Consider the following 19851-nt stretch of genomic DNA (forward strand, 5'->3'; position numbering starts at 1 on the left):
CCTACAGAAACGTTTCAGAGCTAGAAAAGATTATTCATATGACACAGTGTGATCTCTAAAGTCCAGAATATTGAAACAAAGTCCATGTATGCATCCCGCTTGCTGTGTGATGCAATGGTGTAAGGAGTGGGCCCTTAACAGGACCAACTCCATATTTGTAATAGGAAAGAAAACAAGTTTGAAGTGAAGTTGTTTTGAAGTACTGAGATAACCAGAAGTTGTTTTGAAACCTTATGAATCAAAATATTTGTGTACAAAAACAAGTTGTTTTGAATAAGTGTGATAACCAGCTGTAATGAAGCCATTGCCCCACAGATAACCAGATGTGTTTATCTGCTGTGTACGTCAGTAGTAACCCTTATTCAAGCATAAAAATAGGAGCCCTTGGCCGGAGCACTTCATCACACTGGTAGCTATGGTAACCTAGCGTGATCCTCCGTTCAGGCCTCCTCTGCAGCCAAGCACTCTGCAGCATGGATCATCAAAGCAGCAGCCGAGAGACTGGGCATTCTGTACCTGATCATCAAAGAGACAGTCGAGAGATCCAAAGCCTCTAACTTCATGGTCAAGCACTCTCTGGACCTGAGCTGCTGGGAACTACTGTCATAAGGACTCGGGTTGTATAACTCATGAATAATAATGTACTTACTGCTATGTTTACTTCTTTGTTGATTACCAACTTATTATTAGTGTACTGACATTGATAGAGTCACTGCATAGGAAATGTGGCAATACCTCGTTGTTACAATAGCTTTAGCATTGGTGATAATATATTGTTTGCTGTGCATTATTAAAGAGCATTTAAATATCAAACCTCTGTCTCTGGCATACTCTCTCCCCTCTCGAGGAACCAACCATCTCACAGTCAATCCTGTATACAATTCCTGAGTGGAGAGGACCTGTCGCTCCTCTTCACACAGGGACCCTAAACCCTTATCATAACCTGCTCACGACAGATAACATACTGGGCTCTTGACAAATGGTAACTTTACTGAGGTGGAATTGTAGTTTTTTTTTTTTTTTCAGTCAACAAGTGGACGCAAACGTTTTCTACAAGTTATTACAGGATATTAAGTTGAATGTGCCAAAATATCCAACTTCAATTGATATTTTAACATCTTGAAGAAAATTAGAGAAGGGATTTCCTTGGTTTCCATGGCTTGAAAGGTTGAAAATGAAAAAAAAAACTTCAATAACAAACAGCACCACTTTTATCCATATGGGAATGGGACATCCCTTCTCTGTCTTGGGACATCTGCCAGGGGAACATATTTAGAGGCATATTTAGATGATTCCTCCACTTGAAGAGTTTGAGTGACTGGCCTGCACCCTGACTTGTTGGTCTGCAGCAACTACCATTGATTCTGTTGCCATGGATGTTTTTATAGAGGACCATTTCCTTAAGAATGTTTCTTTCTGCTCCTCTTTTCTTCTTTCTCTTAATTCAGCTCTCTCCTTCTTTCTCCTAATTCAGCTCTCTCTCTCTCTCTCTCTCTCTCTCTCTCTCTCTCTCTCTCTCTCTCTCTCTCTCTCTCTCTCTTCCAATTCAGCTCTCCTCAGTGGTTTCTTTGCTTTTCTTCTGGTTGTGTATGAGACTTCAGTGACTGGAAGACTAGGAACTGCATGCTTGAAATTTCCAGTTAATATTCCAACAACTAAGGATCTGTTGCTGGAAGCCGTTACAGTTTCAGTGATGGAGTACTGTCTGGAATTATTACACCATCTATAAAGAAGTCTCCTGAGTCTCCTGCTCCTTTCCTTGCAGTTCTTCTCCACCCTCTTGTAGACTCACAAGGTAACATTTACACAGGCCCGTCTTTTCTAATTATTTGTTTGTTTTGAGGCCCACCTTTTGAATGTCTGCTTGCCTTTCAGTTTCAATTATTTCAGCTTGAGAAGGGTTCTGATTATGCTCAATTCCTCTTGGCCTGAATGTTATCAGAGTCTTTGCCCTGCCCTTTTGTGGCCCTCCTTTCTTAAGCTTGGGCTCTATTTTGTCCTTGTTTTTGTCATTGTCACCGTACCTGTCAAAGCCATTACTACCATTCTGTCTCGTATTTTCTGCTGAGGAATAAAGGTGGTCGAGGAGATCTTGATTCGGTTCCTTGTTCCTTCTGTTTCAATAACTGTTTTTCATATAGTTCCCTAGTTGTTTCCACAATAGGACCGTGATTCCCCCTGTATTTCACAAGCTGATCCAGACAGCTTTATGTGAGTTCAGGGCCAGCCTGGCTCTGCATTGTGAGTTCCAAGACAGCTACACACTTAAACTTCGCCTCAAAAAAAGGCATATTGTACTCACTGTTTCATATAATATTATGAATGCAAACAGCTTCAAAAAACAAAAAAGGGTGCCTGGAGAGATGGCTTAGCATTTAAAAGCACATACTGGTCTAAAGCACATACTGGTCTCTCAGAAGATCAGAGTTCAATTCCACGGATCTACATGGGGTGGCTGACCCACAACCACTTGCAAATCTAGGTCCAGAATCTGAATCCTTTGACCTCCACAAAAACCTACTGGCACGAATGCAACAGACTCCCCCTCCCCCACATGATTTAAAAACAAACAAACAAAAGTTGATTGTGAAAATATCATATACAAGCCAACGTACAACAGAATCTTATGCAGCTAAAAATAAAAATAAGATTATGATATTTGTTGAGCAAAATGAATGGGGCTGGAAATGATTATATCCAGGTTTGCCATAGTGCTGCAAGGCAGAGGCGAGGGTGTCTTTCTTTGTGAGTTCAAGTCCAGTCTGATCTACATAGCAAGTTCTAGGACAGCCCAGGCCTACATAGAAAGATGCTATTTCAAAACAAACAAAGAAACAAACATACAAAGTCTCCGGACAAAAAAACCACATTTTCTTTAATACTTAGAGCTTGTATCTTAATTTTTATGTGGTGTGCGTGTGTGTGCCTGTCAGTCATGAAAGCAGAAAGGGCACTATGAAAAGAGAAAAGGGAGACCAAGGGAGGATTGAGGAAGAGAGAAGGCAAAAGAATATCTGCAACAACGACACCAAAAACAGAAGTGGGGTCCCTGGGAACAGGAGCTGTAGGAGGAAAGCAAAGGGACAGGGTTGAGTGTGTGGGGACAAAGATCAGCAAACACTAAAGTGTCATGGAAGCGTCATAAGGAAACTCATTACTTTATCACTTTTAAAACATGAGCAAGAGGTGTTGAGGTGAGCCACCCACCCCTAGCATAGCTGTAGCCATTTTTGTACCATGCCTCCCAGCTATTTCATATTGCAGCTATAACATGTCTTCCAGTCACTGACACAGAAAAATAGCTTGACTCAGAGCTGGGTCATGCTGCCCACATACTCTATTATGTTCTGTATGAGATTTGTTCATCTTAAGAAATTGCACAAAGCTTTACTTAGGACCCGTCAAGTTAAAGGTCACTATGAACTGTTAGTCTAAAATGGCTTGAGTCAGGGCTGACCCCCGGGTAGTACTTCCTGTACTTCTCTCCTCCTCAATATGAGCTCATTGTGGTATTCTTTTCCTTTATAAGCCTGCCCTGAGAACAAACTGGTACCACAGTTAGGCTCCTGAGTCCTTTTTTTTTTTTGTGGTCTTGAAGTTCAGTCTTGGGGTATTCATTCAATTAACTATTCTTGCTTAACTGAGATCAGTGTTCAGATGGTTTGTGTGGCGGTTTCTGAACCCCAATAAAAAGGAACAACAGCAAATGATGTTGTAGTCTGGGGATACAACTCAGCAACAGTCTACCTGCCTAGCATGCGTGTATGAATCCCCAGAACTGAAAAGAAAAACAGATGATGTAAGTGTGCTGGATTGTTTGAGATGCTGGGAATCCTTCCTTGTGTTAGATCAAGACCACGGAGCCACATTGCCAACCACAAGGAGTATTTTTGTTTGTTTGTTGAATCAGGGTCTTCTTATATAGCCCTGGCTGTCCTGGAATATTCTCTATAGACCAGGCTGGCCTCAAATTCACAGAGTTCAGCCTGCCTATGCCTCATGAGTGCTGGGATGAAAGGTGGGCACCACTATACCTGGCTGATATTTTTGAGACAGATCCTTGTTATGTGCTATAGCCTTGACTGGAACTCCTATCTGCCTCTGCCTCCTGAATGCTTGTACCTCCTCCTGCCTGTTATTCTCAGACAAGGTTGGATGATCTGTCCATACTGTAGAGAAGGCTCTCAGAGAGGAAAATACAGTTTGAGCTGCCCATGTGCCACAGCCTTCTCAGCCTTGGTTTGCCTCTTGATAAGCCTTATGTAATGTCCTACCTAAATTAAGTTAGAAGATTGAGATTGGACACTGAAACAATGTTTTCAAAAAGATCATTTTAACTGACAGCTTTAAGCTGGATCATTAAAGTAAAGAAAATTAGCTGATCTATATTACTTTCTTGGGTGTTGAGAATTACTGATTGAGGCCATGCCATGTTCTGGTTTTAGAACTAACCAACCAAGAAGCAGCAGAAACCTCTTTATGGACTAGCCTCCTATCCTTGGCCACTGCCAGCTTCTTAGTTCCTCTTTGTATACAGCCAAGGTGGATTCACTGTAAACAGTTTGTGCTCACCCCTCTCAAATTTTATTATAGAACACTCTGGCCCCTTAGGTCCAGTAGACAATATTTTTCAATTGCTAACTGGCCATGCTGCTAGTGGCTTAAGGAATGTATTCCAAGAGAAAGCCTTCACTTTTTGTGTGCAATCTGAACAACTCAATAATCCTATTTGCAGAGACCTCTTCATATCAGAGGCTTGATGGAACTCTGTCTCCCTCTGCTTCTCCTCCTTCCCCATGTACTCTTGTTATCCCTCCCCATTCTCTTCTTTGTTGTTTAAGTCTCACTGGAGAGCAAATTTACCTGCAAAGAATGTAATTCCAACCATCATCTCCCAAGTACCAATTCCTCTGTAAGGCATTCTAACCCATCATTTCCCAGAGCAGTATCTCTGAAGCAGGCACTGCTACAATTACAGAAACACAGAGGAACTCTACTTCCTAATAAGGGACTCCAGACTTTTCCCAAGGAGCATTCAAGGCTCTTCAACACATGGATCCAGGTTATGTTTACAGCCTCATCCCCCAATGTGCTCTGTGCTGTTGGAAAACTGCACGATGTCCTGATTCCTTAAGGGTCTCCTGTGTTCTGCGTGTGCCTCTTTAGCAGGCTGGAATGAAATGGACAGATTTGAACACTTTGTACATCTGTGATGATAGTATGCAGTTGATGAACTCTTTAAAGGAGTATTATCACCATCTCTTTAAAAGACGTAGCAATGGAGTCTCAGGAAGGCTATGGATCAATTTATGTCTTTGGGGAAGACACTGGGCTTATAGAATGAAGAGACCAGTTGGACACTTGGTAGTGACCACGAGTGGAATTAGTTTGCTTTATGACAACGAGGAATGAATGAGGAGCTCTCTTAGTATGTGCAGTATTATTTTATTCTTTCCTTGAGATTTAAATAATACACTTTATAGAAGTGTTGGAAAATACACGATAACAGAAAGATATAGGAATAAACACTCAGAACCCATCAATTAGAGCAGCCTACACCTTTCTGAGATTTGCTGACACACACATAGTGGCGAGTGAGTTAAAACAGGTCAATATAGGGCAATCGTTTTTAGGGTTCCATCTCACTCAGGCTCAGCCTCCAAATGCTAGCATTACAGGCATGGGATACCAGGTCTGGATTGACTTTTAAAATGCTAACAAAAGTTCACAAGTTGTAAATATATACCTTGATAACTGCTACCAAAGCAAACATATTTGTCTGGCTAGAAACCAAATTAAAAAAAAAATATTCCTAGTTTCCTATACCCCACATTGATACCCTCTCCCCCAGCCAGGTGCAGTCATTGTTGGGACTTATAAAAACCTAGATGAGTTTTGTCTGGTTTTTGAATTTTATCTAAATAGAATCATCCAGAGAATACTCCTTTGTGTCTGCCTTTTCCCCACTCCCCATTATCAGTTCATTAATCATCCATCTGGTTGCATGAGAATGTAAATGATTCACTATTATTGCTGTATAGTGATTTATTGCCTAAATATAATGGGGAATAAAAAATTCTCATCGTTGGTAAAATAATAAGACAAAATTAGTTAGAATATAAAATCCTTGACTAGCATAATTCATCATGTTAATATAACTCTAATGAATACACAAGTCTCCACTCTAAAAGTAGATAGTTTACTTTCTCATTAGAAATGAAAAAACAAATCTACAAAATTGACTACACAAAGGATGTAAAACAAGTCTCAACAAACTGCAAAGATGGACACAGCACAGACCGTTATGAAATAAAGTTAGATATGAAGCAAAAAACTAGAATTCACTGTATGCTTTGAAAGTAAGAACTGTATTTCTATTTCAACTTATGTTTTATGGTATGAGTGTTTTGCCTATGTGTAGGTTTGTATGCATGCTGGATAACCAGAGAGGGTATAAGAGTGCAATGGACCCCTGGGACTGGAGGTACAATTGTTAGCCAGCCTGTGGGTGCTGAGAACCAAACCTGGGTTCTCTGGAAGAGCAGTATGTGCTCTTAACCCCTGAGTCCCAAGAAATGTACTTTAAAATAACTTGTTGTTTAAAGAAGAAATAAAACAGATATTTGAAAACATTTTGAGCCGAGTGATAAAGGAAATTATGATGTAAGAAAATTTGTGGGATATGAAATCCAAGCAAGCCCTTTTTTTGGGTGGGATAAAAATTTTGACAAGCCGATTCTAAAATAGCCTTGAATACCAAAAGCATTTAGGGAAAGAACAAAATTGAAGAATTCCCAGTATTTGATACTTACTGGAAAGCACAGATAGCAAGAATGTGGTTTGGACTAGATGGGCACACAGATCAATGAGCAGAATACAGAGGACAGAATTAGAGCCACACACATTTGGCCAACTGATTTTAAATAAAAGCATCGAGATAACTCATCAGAGGAAGAAAAAAAATCTTTTCAACAAATGGTGGTAGAACAAACAATTGGATATGGAGACGAATGAACCCTGATTCACAGAGTCTATGAAAAAATAGCTGAAATGTATCACCAATTTACATGTATGAGCTTAAATGACAAAATATCTAGAAGTGATAAAAAAATCTTTTTGATCTTTTGTGAGGACATAAACAGCCCAAACCCTGAAGAACCAATAAACTGGATTTATCAAAATTAAAATCTCCTTCTCAAGAGACCGTTAAGAAAATGAAAAGCAAAACCATAACCTCGGGTAAGGCATTTGCAAAGCAACAAAACTAGTGAAGGACCTTTGTTCACAATATAGAAGGGAATTGGGACTGCAGATGGAGTTGAGCTGCTATAGCAGTTGCCTAGCACGTCCAAAGCCCTGCTTCAGTCCTCAGCACTGTGTGAACTAGGTGTACTGCTATATAAGGCTATAAGCCCAGAACAGTGAGTTGGAGGCAGGAGGATCAGAAATTATTATCCTCATATACACAAGGAGGAGGATGCCAACCTGGGCTACTTGAGATCCAGTCTCAAAAAAAAAAAAAAAAAAAAAAATGACAAAACCAAGTGCAGAATAAGACTGGATAAAGCAAAACTCTCACATAATTCTGATGGAAATGTAAGATGGTACAGACACATTAAAAATAGCTTTTAAAATAGGACCAAATATGTATTTTTTAAATGCCTAACAAGCCAAATCTTAAGTATTTATACAATAGAAACAAAAACATGGATTAACACAAAGACTTATATGCAAATCTGCATAATAGCTTTGTTTGTAATGGGGTAAACCTGGAAAAGATCCAAGTGTCCATCAACTGATGAATGAATGGGCAAATTTTACTATTTATACAAATGCAATAAGGAAGTACTAGTATATTCAACCAATCCATAATATGAATGAAACTCAAAAGCATTATGTTAAGTGAAACGTGGGCGGTTATAAATGACCGGCATATTTATACATTTTGAAAGAGGCAAAATTTGTAGCAGTAATTTCCAGGTTGAGGAGAGAAGATAGACTACATGGGGAACAAGAGAATGTTGTGGGAGTGATTAAATTATTGTATCTCATGATTGTGGTAGTACATACATGATCGTATCCAATTGTCAATATTCGTAGAACTTTGGTGTGGAGAGAATGCCTGTAATCCCAGCACTAAAGAGGCTGTGGTTGGAATATCACAAGCTGAGTCTTTGAGCTACATAGTGAAACTGGTTTTTTTTAAAACAAAAACAAAATATCCCAAACTACAAATCATATATACAAAACAAAAGCTCATAGAATGTTACAAATAAATAAATAAATAAATAAAACGGAATTCTCCTTCCCTTCGCCCTTCCCTTCGCAATGGGCAAAGAGACATCTTGCTTGTTGTTGGTGGTGTTCTTAAATCAGTCCGGGCAGAGCAGACAACAGTCCTTTGTTCATCCTAGCTTGATGCCTGATTTGGTGACCAAATCTGTTTTCTGCCTAGGACACAGAAAAGTCAAAATCAAATCAAGTCGCCGGGCGGTGGTGGCACATGCCTTTAATCCCAGCACTTGGGAGGCAGAGGCGGGCAGATTTCTGAGTTTGAGGCCAGCCTGGTCTACAGAGTGAGTTCCAGGACAGCCAGGGCTACACAGAGAAACCCTGTCTTGAAAAACCAAAATCAATCAATCAATCAATCAATCAATCAAATCCAGGCAGCACAGGGCAGGGGGAGGAAGACAGAGACCTGCATTCCACCATGTCACGTCCTGCAGGTGGGGAAAGACACCCACAGGCCTGCCTTTTGCCCCATTGTCCAGGTGGGCCTCAGACCCACAGAGTCTCGGCCTATCACCATGCAGTACCGTGAAGGAGAAAGACAGAGAGCTGCAGACCACCATGCCACACACAGACCTGCCCTCCAGAACACAGCACAGGCAGAGAATAGCCACAATGCCCCACCTGCAGCAGGAGCCACCACAATGTGAACACGTAGTGGACAAATGAGAGAGAGAGGGAGAAGTGGAGCAGCTTCAGCATTATGAAGAGAGATGGAACTGGAGACTCCAGGGTGGAGAGGAGCAGCCTGTTGTGTTGTGAGTGGCCAGTCCTGCCACAGTGAGGCCATAGTGAGGTCCCAGCCTGAGCTGCTGCTGAGGGCCATGGCTGTGACTGTGCAGCAGTAGGGGTCCATGACGATTCCCGTGGCTTCTGTTACCACTATAGAACATGGGGATGTCCCTGGGCCGGGCAGCAGCTGAGGACCATGTAGATGGCTAGCGGCTGTGCAGAACTGGTCCCACCCCTCGCTGGCTGCAGCTCTGGAGAGCTGGCCCCACTTCTCAACAGCAGCAACACTAGGGAGCAGCAGGCCTTGAGCCTCACCCAGGCAGCTCAGTGGAACTGGCTCTTGTGGTGGTTGTGGAGGTGGGGTGTGTGTGTGTGTGTGTGTGTGTGTGTGTGTGTGTGTGTGTGTATACTGGCCCTGAGGGCGTGAGTGTTGAAGAGCTGAGTCTGGCAGTGGGGAAAGCTGCCCATAAGAGTCATAAGTGAGAGAGACCTGGCCCGGCACCTCATCTGCACAGTCTAGCCGGCCTGACCCTGCTGGTACAGATGCAGGTGAGGCTGCGCCAAGGATGTGAGCATGGGAGAGCTGACCCCACCCCTCCTCTGACATGAAGTGGCTTGGGCAGGGGGAGGTAGATGCCTTCTGGCCCCTTGCCTCTTACCACTGGAGGCAGTCTGGAGAGCTGACCCCTAGGGTCATGAGAACAGGTGAGCTAGCCCTGCCCGTCACTGGCTGCAGTACTAGATAGTGTCGCCCTGACTCTGGTAGGAGGGGCACAGGTGAGGCAGCCTTGAGGGCAAGAATGCAGGAGATCTTGTCCCACCACCTGTCTGCTGTGAGGTGGTATGAGTCTTCCCCCACCTCACCACCTGCAGTGGTTGGAAGAGTTGGCCCTGATGGCAAAGTCACAGGTGAGCCAGCCCCCCAGGGTGTGAGAGTAGGAGAGCTGATCCAGCCCATCAGAGGATGCAGCACTTGTCTTGACTGGGCAGCACTGTGGAGCTGGCTCTGGAGGTGTGTGTTCAAGTAAGCTGCTTCTGAGGGCATGAGAGTGGGAGAACTGACCCTGCCTTCTGATGATGATAGCAGTGGGTGGCCTAGCCCAAACAGTGAGATGGAGAGCTCACCCTGACAGTTCAGATAAGGGAGAGCTCACCAGTGGGCTGACTGGCTCAGCTACCACCCAGATCCAGGGCTCTGAGTTGGACTGCCCCAAAAATCTATATAATCAACAAACAGTTGGTATGCATGAAAAGGTGAGTCCTGCAGTTTCAAAGCTGCAGAATCTCTGTGACACAGCAACAGCAGGATAATGGGGAAGAGTCCCAGTGAGGATGCAATATAAATGGTGTCTCAGGAGCCAGAAACCTCAAACCAGACCTAGAATCAGTCATTACAATGAGTCATTTGGGGTGTGTGTGTTATTTTGGGGGGGGTGGATATTAGGGGATGGGGGCATCAGCAGGACTGGGGTGCACGATGTGCAACTCACAAAGAATCAGTACAAAGCTTTTAAAAAGAGAAAACATGAATTTTAAGGCTTGTGAAAACTATTCCTCAATAAACCCAATTTGAAAACAAGAGTAGCTGGGAATAAGCCATCAACTCGTCTGTCTCAAGAAGCTGGAAAGAGAGATGGTCCAGCAGTTAAGAGTACTTCTTGTTCTTATGGAAGACCTGGGTGCTGTTTCAGGATCTGTTTACAGCTCTCTGTGTCTCCAGTTGCAGAGGATTCAACACTCTCTTCTGACCTCCATGCATGTGGTTCATGTACATGCTTTCAGGCAAAACACTAATAAAATAAATAAATGTAAATTTTAAAGGAAGTAGAAAAACCCTGCTAAATCACAATGTGTTAAGTTGTTGTTTGGTTATGATGGCTTTTCTTGGTTGTCAACTTGAGTACATCTGGAATTAACTAAAACCCAAATGATTTGGCACACCTTTGACAGATTTTTTTTCTTAAAATCATTTGAGCCGGGCGGTGGTGGCGCACACCTTTAATCCCATCACTTGGGAGGCAGAGGCAGGTGGATTTCTGAGTTCGAGGCCAGCCTGGTCTACAAAGTGAGTTCCAGGACAGCCAGAACTACGCTGAGAAACCCTGTCTCGAAAAATCATTTGAATTGGGATAACCCACTTCTAATTTGGATCTTTGAGGTAGGAAGATCCACTTTTAATCAGGACCACACAACTTCAGCAGGAAGACTATATAAAGTACATGGAAGAAGGAAGCCCTCTCCTCTCCTCTCCTCTCCTCTCCTCTCCTCTCCTCTCCTCTCCTCTCCTCTCCTCTCCTCTCCTCTCCTCTCCTCTCCTCTCCTCTCCTCTCCTCCCCTCCCCTCCCCTCCTCTCCTCTCCTTTCCTCTCCCCTCCTTTCCCCTCTCCTCTCCTCCTCTTCTCTTGCTCTCCCCTCCTTTCCCCTCTCCTCTCCTCCTCTTCTCTTGCTCTCTCTCTCCCTCTCTCTCCCTCCCTCCCTCCTTCCTTGCTTTTGCTTTTCTAGCAAATGAATTCCTTCTCTGGAATTCAGAACCTACTTCTTCAGGATTCTTGTGTATACTGAAGACCAGCTGAGACACCCAGCCTAGTGGACTGAACAACTACTAGAGTCTTGGTTCTTCTATTGGTAGACAGCCATTGTTGAATTATCTGGATCACAGCCTGTAAGCCATTCTAAATCACACACACACACACACACACACACACAAACACACACACACACTGCATTTCTATAAAGAGCCCTAACATGGCAGTATAATTCCTCTTTTGTGAAGTTATGGGCCTCCCTCTTGAAGAGCACCTGATGCTTTTAAACATCAGATGTCCTTGTCTGAATCAATCATTTCATTGAGGGGTATCACAAACTGGTAGCTTTTGAATCAGATCATTCTAGTATTCTTATTAATCAACACTCTTTTAAATGAGAAGGAAGTTTCCACCTTACTACCTCAGGGATTTGGCTTACCTGAAATAGGACTCCAACTGGGAAAACACAGAACTGCTTGATGAATCTCCTTTAATGAAACTAATTAACTCCGAGAATATACTGCTTTGGCATTGTTCAGTCACAGTTTCTCTCAGTTCAGTGGTTTTAGAAAATACATAAAATTCTCTCCCAAGCCTAACTATGACTTTGGGTGTTGTTTTTCTTTGAGACAGTGTCTTTCTACATAGCCTTGGCTGTCCTGGAACTCACTGTATAGACCAGGGTGGCCTCGAACTCAGAAACCCTCTGCCTCTGAAGTGCTGAAGTGCTGGGATTAAAAGCATGCACCATTATGCCCAGCCCTGGGTGCCATTTTAAAAACTGCTTTTGGATATGGTACTGGCACCAGAACAGACATGCAAACCATGCAACAAAATAGAAGACCCAAACATGAGTATTTGTGACTATAGTCACCTAATATTTGACAAGATGTCAAAACATACTCTAGAGAACAGATAGATGGAATAAAAACAACTAGGAAATGCCTCAAGATTTTTATTGTTCCTAGCAATCGGGGAAATGAACATTAAAACAACTTTGAGATTTCATCTTACCTCAATCAGGATAGCTGATTAACAAAACAAACAAACGATGCTGGCCAGGTTCTGGAGAAAATAAAAGCTTCATTTACAGTTGGTGGAATTGTTAAGTGGTCCAGATACTCTGGAAATCAGTGTAGAGAATTCTCAAAAAACTAAAATTTAATCGACCATATGATCCAGCTATACCCCTCCTTGGCATATTCCCAAAGGAATAAATGATACTGTCTAAACTGTAGATTACTTATAATACCTAACAGCACTGGAAATGCTGTATACATAGTTGTGTTGTATTGTTTAGAGAACAGAATAAATCTTTAAAAAAGAATTTAAAAACTGAACAGATAAATAAACAATAAAGAATATTCTTCCAAAAATGGAGATTCGAGGCGTGAAAGGAAGTGAGCACTCAGACCTCCCTGTCCCCCCAACACATACACACACACACACACACACACACACACACACACACGCACGCACACACAGCCCCATGGAGGTTTACCAGATGGTGCCGCTGCTGCTGCTTTCCAGCCTTGTGTCCTCATATGCATCATCATCAGTGGGCAACTCACAAGAGCAGGAATGTGCAGGTGGAATGGAAGAAGCGTTGCTGGTGCATCTCAACGACAGTCTCCCTGAACTCCAAAACTTGTGGGACACTTGAGCTCAGCCTGGGAGCTGTGGGTGACACCTGCTTTCTCTTTAGCGAAGCTGTTCCAACTTGCAAGGAGTCAAAAATGTTCTTGGTATATAAACCATTTCTAGACCAGAGAATAAAATCCCAGCTAATTTATTGTAGACAATACCCACAATGGAAAAGTTTAGTATGACAGAAAGAAAAATATAAACTGATTTCATCAGTGAATATCTGCCAAACTATGAAATCAAATATTAGAAAATTAAAGTGTAATGGGGTATTAAAAATTATCATTACCATAAGAGGTTTATATTGGTAATTCAACTGTGGTAAAAGTATAATGCACATTTAAAAATACGGGGCTGGAGAGTTGGCTCAGCGGTTAAGAGCACTGGCTACTCTTCGTCCTGAGTTCAATTCCCAGCAACCACATGGTGGCTCACAACCATCTGTAATGGGATCCGATGCCCTTTTCTGGTGTGTCTGAAGACAGCTGTGTTGTATTTATATACATAAAATAATTAAATAAATCTTAAAAAATATTTGCCAAAAATAAAAATATGAACATCCAACATGTTCCACAAAATTATTTGATGGAATTAGACACCCATTCTTTTGTCTTGATTTGGGATTCATTCTTTTAAAAAAATATTACATTTATTTATTTTAGTGTGTGTGTGTGTGTGTGTGTGTCTGTGTGTATGTGTGTGTGTGTGTGTCTGTGTGTATGTGTGTGTGTGTCTGTGTGTGTGTGTCTGTGTGTGTGTCTGTGTGTGTCTGTGTGTATGTGTGTGTGTGTGTCTGTGTGTCTGTGTGTGTGTGTGTCTGTGTGTGTGTGTGTGTGTGTCTGTGTGTGTGTGTGTCTGTGTGTCTGTGTGTCTGTGTGTATGTGTGTACACATTTGAAAGTCAAAAGGCAATTGGGTCAATTCATTTCCCGCCACTATATTATCCCAGGTCCTAAACTCAGGTCATCAGGATTGGCAGGAAGCACCTTTACCAGCTAAGTTATCTTGCAAGCCTTGAACAGTCACTGTTGAGTGGGATCTCCTAGCATTCCTGGAACAGAGAAAAAAAATTAACTTGGCAAATGATTTGCATAGGAGATATACAGAAACACTCTTGAGGATGAACTATTTGAAGCACTCCCTGAGAAGGCTAGGCTGATTCCATGACAGGCTTCAAATTGGTAGTTAAGGAGACTAGGCTTAAATCTCTGTTTCCAAGAACTGGGCAATTCCAGGTAAGTCCAGGCCTCAGAAGCTGCCCAGCCACCTAGCCTGAATGAGGCAAGGACAATGGGTCAGCAGCAGTTTCCAGACTTCCTCAGCTACTTCCTCAGCCAAAAGTTTCCAGACCTCCCCAGCAAGTTTCCAGACCCCCACACCCTGGTACTGGAATGTCCATAGAGATGGACCCAACAGATTAACAAAGAGGTTATTTGGTACAAAAGATCCTTGTATCTATGAGGTAAGATAGGGGACAATAAAAATTAATATCGTTGCTTTTTTTTGTTTTATTTATAATCATATTCAAAAGACTAAAAGTGCAGCCAGGCATAGTGGCACATGCCTATAATCCCAGCACTTGGGAAGCAGAAGCAGGAAGACCAGAAGTTCAAGAGCAATCTGGGCTATTTTGAGACCTTATCTCTAGAAAAGCAAAACCTAAAAACACAAACACTGCTCAGCAGTTACTGGCTAAGCTTAAGCTGGTACCACCAGTTGATTCTAAAGGATACTGGCAGGTGGTAGGTGACCTGACCTTAAAAGTCAGAAAAATGTCAGCAAAGTTCCCCACTGTCATGTCCAGGAACCTGTTTGGGGCTATGAACCTCATCCACTCCTGTTTTCTCCTAGTGCACATCCATCAGTTAACCCATCCCCTCCACCCCTTAGCGTTTTAGGCAGTACATGTATGCATCCTAATTTTATAAGAACAACCCTGAGTCAAAAAGAGCAGAGTAGGATTCCAGGTAATGTGATCAAACACTCCCCTCCTCCTTTTAAACTAATTGGCCCAGGAGAGGTGAAAAGTTACAAGGCTGAATTGAGCGTGGCCTAGATAATAGGTGTATATGACCTGTGAAGTATGTTCTATCTAAAATATTACTCCTACTTTGAAAGCTCCTGAGTAAATATTCATGTAAAAAGGAGTTCAGTGGGAAGACTCCCTCTTTAATATAGATGGAAATATTCTTTATCAGAGATTTAGGATACCATTTTGCTAACTGGTAAATAAAAACAGATGTAAATATGTAAGGATGTTTATTTGTTGCCCATAACATTTTTGATATAAAATAAATGTAGACATTACCTGTGTGGGGTGGGGGAAGGATTCAAAACCTCACCCACCACCTTTGAGGAGGCACCCAAATGACTGTGCTCCAGTATGTATCTAGGCCCCCAACTTGGAGACATGCCAGGATGCCACATGAGACCTGCTATAGGAGCTGAGTCGCCTGGCAGTGGTGGCACACGCCTTTAATCCTAGCACTTGAGAGGCAGAGGCAGGCGGATTTCTGAGTTCGGGGCCAGCCTGGTCTACAGAGTGAGTTCCAGGACAGCCAGGGCTACACAGAGAAACCCTGTCTCGAAAAACAAAACAAAACAAAACAAAAACAAAAAAAAAAAAAAAAAAAAAAAAAAAAAAAGGAGCTGAGTCAACTTGGCTACTGAGTGTCTGCTAAGAAGGCCCAGCTTTGTCAACTTGAGTACATACTCAACTGGGGTGGGAATAAGGGGTGGCCAATGCATGTTGTTGGGCACCCAGAAGCAACCCATCCTTAGCATCCCAGTCCCATCAACCTGAAGGCAAGTACAAGAATTTTTGGGATCTGTTGGGTTCTGTAGACTTTGGGTTCTGTAGACTTTGGGTTCCAGGGTTCATATGAGGCCACCACGGGCCAAGATGAGAATAGACTCCTGAGATGGACATGGCCTTTAAGACTCTAGGAAGAGCCTTACTGGAGGTGGCCTTGGCCTTCCCAGACATTCACAAACCTTTCCACCTATATGTGGATCAGAGAATGGGGATAGCAAGAGGGGTGCTCATCCAAGCCTTGGGACCATGGAAAAGACTTGTGGTTTATTTATCTAAGAAGCTGGACCTGGTGGCCAAGGATGGCCACCCTGCCTCTGGATCATAGCTGCTACTTTCCTGCTAGTCAAGGATGCTGACAAAATAACCACAGGGCAGGAACTTGTTATCCTATACCCCTATTTTATTGAGGGGATCCCCAAGGATCTACCCAGTCCTTGGTTGTCCAACACCAGACTGCTACATTTTCAGGCTCTACTTTTGAATTCCCCTTGTATAAGAGATAACCCATCATCTTCCCCAAACCCAGCCACACTGCTACCTGATCCATCTGCAGACCTACAGCATGATTGCTCTACAGTTCTGGGCCACATCCAGAACATCATGCTGGACTTGATTGACATACCCTGGCCAGGCACAGAATGTATCTACATCCAGAATGGAATCAGGTGTGCAGGGGCAGCGGTAATAGATTTGGATCTGTTATTTGGGCAATTGCTTTGCTGCTGGGAATTTTAGCCCAGAAAGCTGAACTAAAGACTTTAATATAGGCTTTAAAACTGGCACAAGGAACCATAGCTAACATTCACACTGACCGCAGCTGGGATTATTGACTGCTGAAGGAAAAACCATCAAAAATAAGGAAGCAATACTTGCTTTATTGGAGGCATTATGGATTCTTCTCAAAGTGGCCAGAATTCATTGCCCCGGGCATCAGAAAGGGACATCAGAAATAGTCCAAGGGAACAAGCTAGCTGATAAAGCTGAAAGGGAGGCATTCCAAGTTTCTAATGCCAACAACCTGGTAGCTTTGCTCTGCCCTGTACTCCCAGCCATCCAGGAATATACTGCTGAAGACAAACAACACCAGGCAAAATGCTAAGGAGTTTACAGAAGAGACAGATGGTTGCTGACCTCTGAAGGCTGTACCATCTTACCTAAGGATGTTTGCTAAGCAACTCATCCATCAGATTCATCAAGTTCACAGCTGGGTCACTGAAAACTGAAGAAACTGCTGTGAGGGGCAAGGTACCAAATATTTGACTTAGGACACTTGGTTGATCAGGTAATCTTACACTGTCTGACCTGCCAGGCTGTGAACTCCTCAGACCCTAATCCAGGAACCAGAATCAGGGGTCAACGCCCATTATTTCCTAGTGGGGAAACAGACTTTACAGAAATAAAACCAGGAACATATGGATATAAGAATTTGTTAGTGTTTATAGATATCTTTTCAGGATGGGTAGAAGTCTACCCTGCAAAGAAGGAGATTGCCAATATAGTGGCAAAGAAGCTTCTGGAAAAGATCATAGCCAGGTATGGTTTGCCTACCCTGCTTGGGTCTGACAATGGACCAGCATTTATTTCACAGGTAACTTAATTTCTAGCACAGGTTCTGGGGACCAATTGGAAATTACAAATTACATTGTGCATAAGGTCCCAGAGTTCGGGGCAAGTAGAAAGGATGAATCAGTCTCTAAAGGAGGCCTTTGTAGTGGTAGTTTGGCTAACCTGCTCTGTGCTTCTGATAGGTCGCACTTGCACACCCACCTAAGAGCTATCTAGACTCTCAAATGAAAGACAGACAGACAGACAGACACACACACGCCCCAGTTAATTTTAAATATGCCTTGAGTAGCTTGAGGGCTGAGCAGTTATAATCCTCTGCCTGGCTAGCATACATTTCCCTCCAGCACTCCTGGCTCAACACGTTGTAAATCTATGTTTTATCTTTGCTGCCTATTACCTTCTAGGCAGCCTCTCCCATAGGGCCGCTTTCCCTTTCCACCTACATTTTAGATGAATTTTCTTCTGCAGCTCTAAATCTGATCTGACTCCCTCTGAGACATGGTGGGTGCTCTGCCTTTCTCTCTCCCAGTCCCTAGCCTTCACAAATCTAAAGGTCCCGCCTCAGTCTACCTGCCCAGCCATTGGCCATTGTCTCTTTATTGATCAATTAAAAACCAATGGGGGACAAGGACCTTCAGCATTTGGACATGCAGATTCTGTATTTTGGGGGCCGGATTAATTCAAAGCATTAGAACCAATTCCCAACAGGCCTTGACCAAATTAACCCATGAAACTCGCAGTGACTGGGTGTCTCTCCTACCTTATTATGCCTTATATAGGGCTAGGAACACCTCCTATGCTTTAAATCCTCCTGCCTTATTTTGAGATCTTATATGGGAGGCCCCCTCCCATGCTGCCTAACCTCTATTCTGATATATTAGCTGAGCCGAATATAACCAACTTAAGCTTTTAAAATCCTTAGAAGCCCTCCATAGGGTCCAGAAGCAACTCTGGTCTGCCATCTGCCAGGTTTATGAGTCTGCTCCTCCCCCTAACTGCCTCTGCTTTGAACCAGGTGACTAAGTCTGAATTAAGAGCCATAACAAGACTCTGGAACCTTGCTTGAAAGGGCCTCACACACCCTGATCCTGACTACGCCTATGGCTGTTAAGGTGGATGGGATCGGGACTTGGATATATCATTCCCACATTTAGCCTGCCAGCAGAGATGATCCAACAGTTGAGGTCCCAGCAGAGGAGACTTCCAGGCGAACTGGCACAGGAAGGATGGAAGGTCACCCCACACCTTGTTCATCTGCAGAAACTGCTACTCCAGTGCTCCTGATCCTGCCTGCTTGCTGCTTATGCTTTGCTGCACCAGCCACACGCCCCCTTACTATCTGGGTACCCCCCAGGGGGCGATGCAGTAACCTTGTCATCAGGTTCACAGTGGCTAGCAAGAAGGCTTATTGGACTGCTGCTGATTCTTAACTCCTCTCACTCTGGATGGAACGAAGAGCTGTTGGTTACCAGACAGGGACTCTGCATTGGAAATAAGATACTCCCAGCCCTTTCCCACCTCTACAACCGCGCTGTAACCCCTACTGTTGGGGAATACATGCTGCCCCCAGTGAATGCTTGGTGGGCTTGCACCTCGGGGCTTCCTGGCCTGTAAATACTACTGAGGATTTTTATGTTCTAGTACAGCTTATACCCAGAGTGACTTATTACTCTGGGGAGGATGTTTTCAACCAGTTAGCACCTCCAAACAATCAAGTTAAAAGGGTGGCCATTTCCCCAGTGTTACTAGGTTCTCTCCTTGAGACAGGGCTGGCTGGAGCTGCTACTGTATGGGGCCTCAGAAACATCTCAAGGAGTCAAAGTGGCCCATTACTGAAAGGGGAGAATGAGAAGGCTAAGCTGACTCCATGACAATTTTCAAATTGGCAGTTAAGGAGACTAGGCCTAAATCTCTGTTTCCAAGAACTGGGCAATTCCAGGTAAGTCCAGGCCTCAGAAGCTGCCCAGCCACCTAGCCTGAATGAGGCAAGGACAATGGGTCAGCAGCAGTTTCCAGACTTCCTCAGCTACTTCCTCAGCCAAAAGTTTCCAGACCTCCCCAGCAAGTTTCCATCCCCCCCCCCCTGCCCCCCCACGTACTGGAATGTCCCTAGAGATGGACCCAACAGATTAACAAAGAGGTCACCTACCCTGGAATTCCCTAATGTGCTTTAAATCAGGCCTGTAAGATCAGTTGGTTGTCTCCCTATTCTGGTAATGGGAAACCCTAGCACGCTGGACTTCTGCAGACTAAAATACTCTTTGCGTTTATGAACTATTTGA

General features: G+C 43.4%; 1 non-coding gene and 1 pseudogene across 1 annotated transcript; one reads left to right on the forward strand and one right to left on the reverse strand.

Moving 5' to 3' along the window:
* Window positions 1-1470: 1470 nt before the first annotated feature.
* LOC117695044 (lamina-associated polypeptide 2, isoforms beta/gamma pseudogene) lies at window positions 1471-13163 on the reverse strand (annotated as a pseudogene).
* LOC117695611 (small nucleolar RNA SNORA48) lies at window positions 8319-8464 on the forward strand. The gene has a single exon (XR_004604662.1). It is a non-coding gene; the product is annotated as a small nucleolar RNA SNORA48 (small nucleolar RNA).
* Window positions 13164-19851: the final 6688 nt, after the last annotated feature.

The sequence above is a fragment of the Arvicanthis niloticus genome, chromosome X (assembly GCF_011762505.2).
Source record: "Arvicanthis niloticus isolate mArvNil1 chromosome X, mArvNil1.pat.X, whole genome shotgun sequence".
NCBI classification, from domain to species: domain Eukaryota; kingdom Metazoa; phylum Chordata; class Mammalia; order Rodentia; family Muridae; genus Arvicanthis; species Arvicanthis niloticus.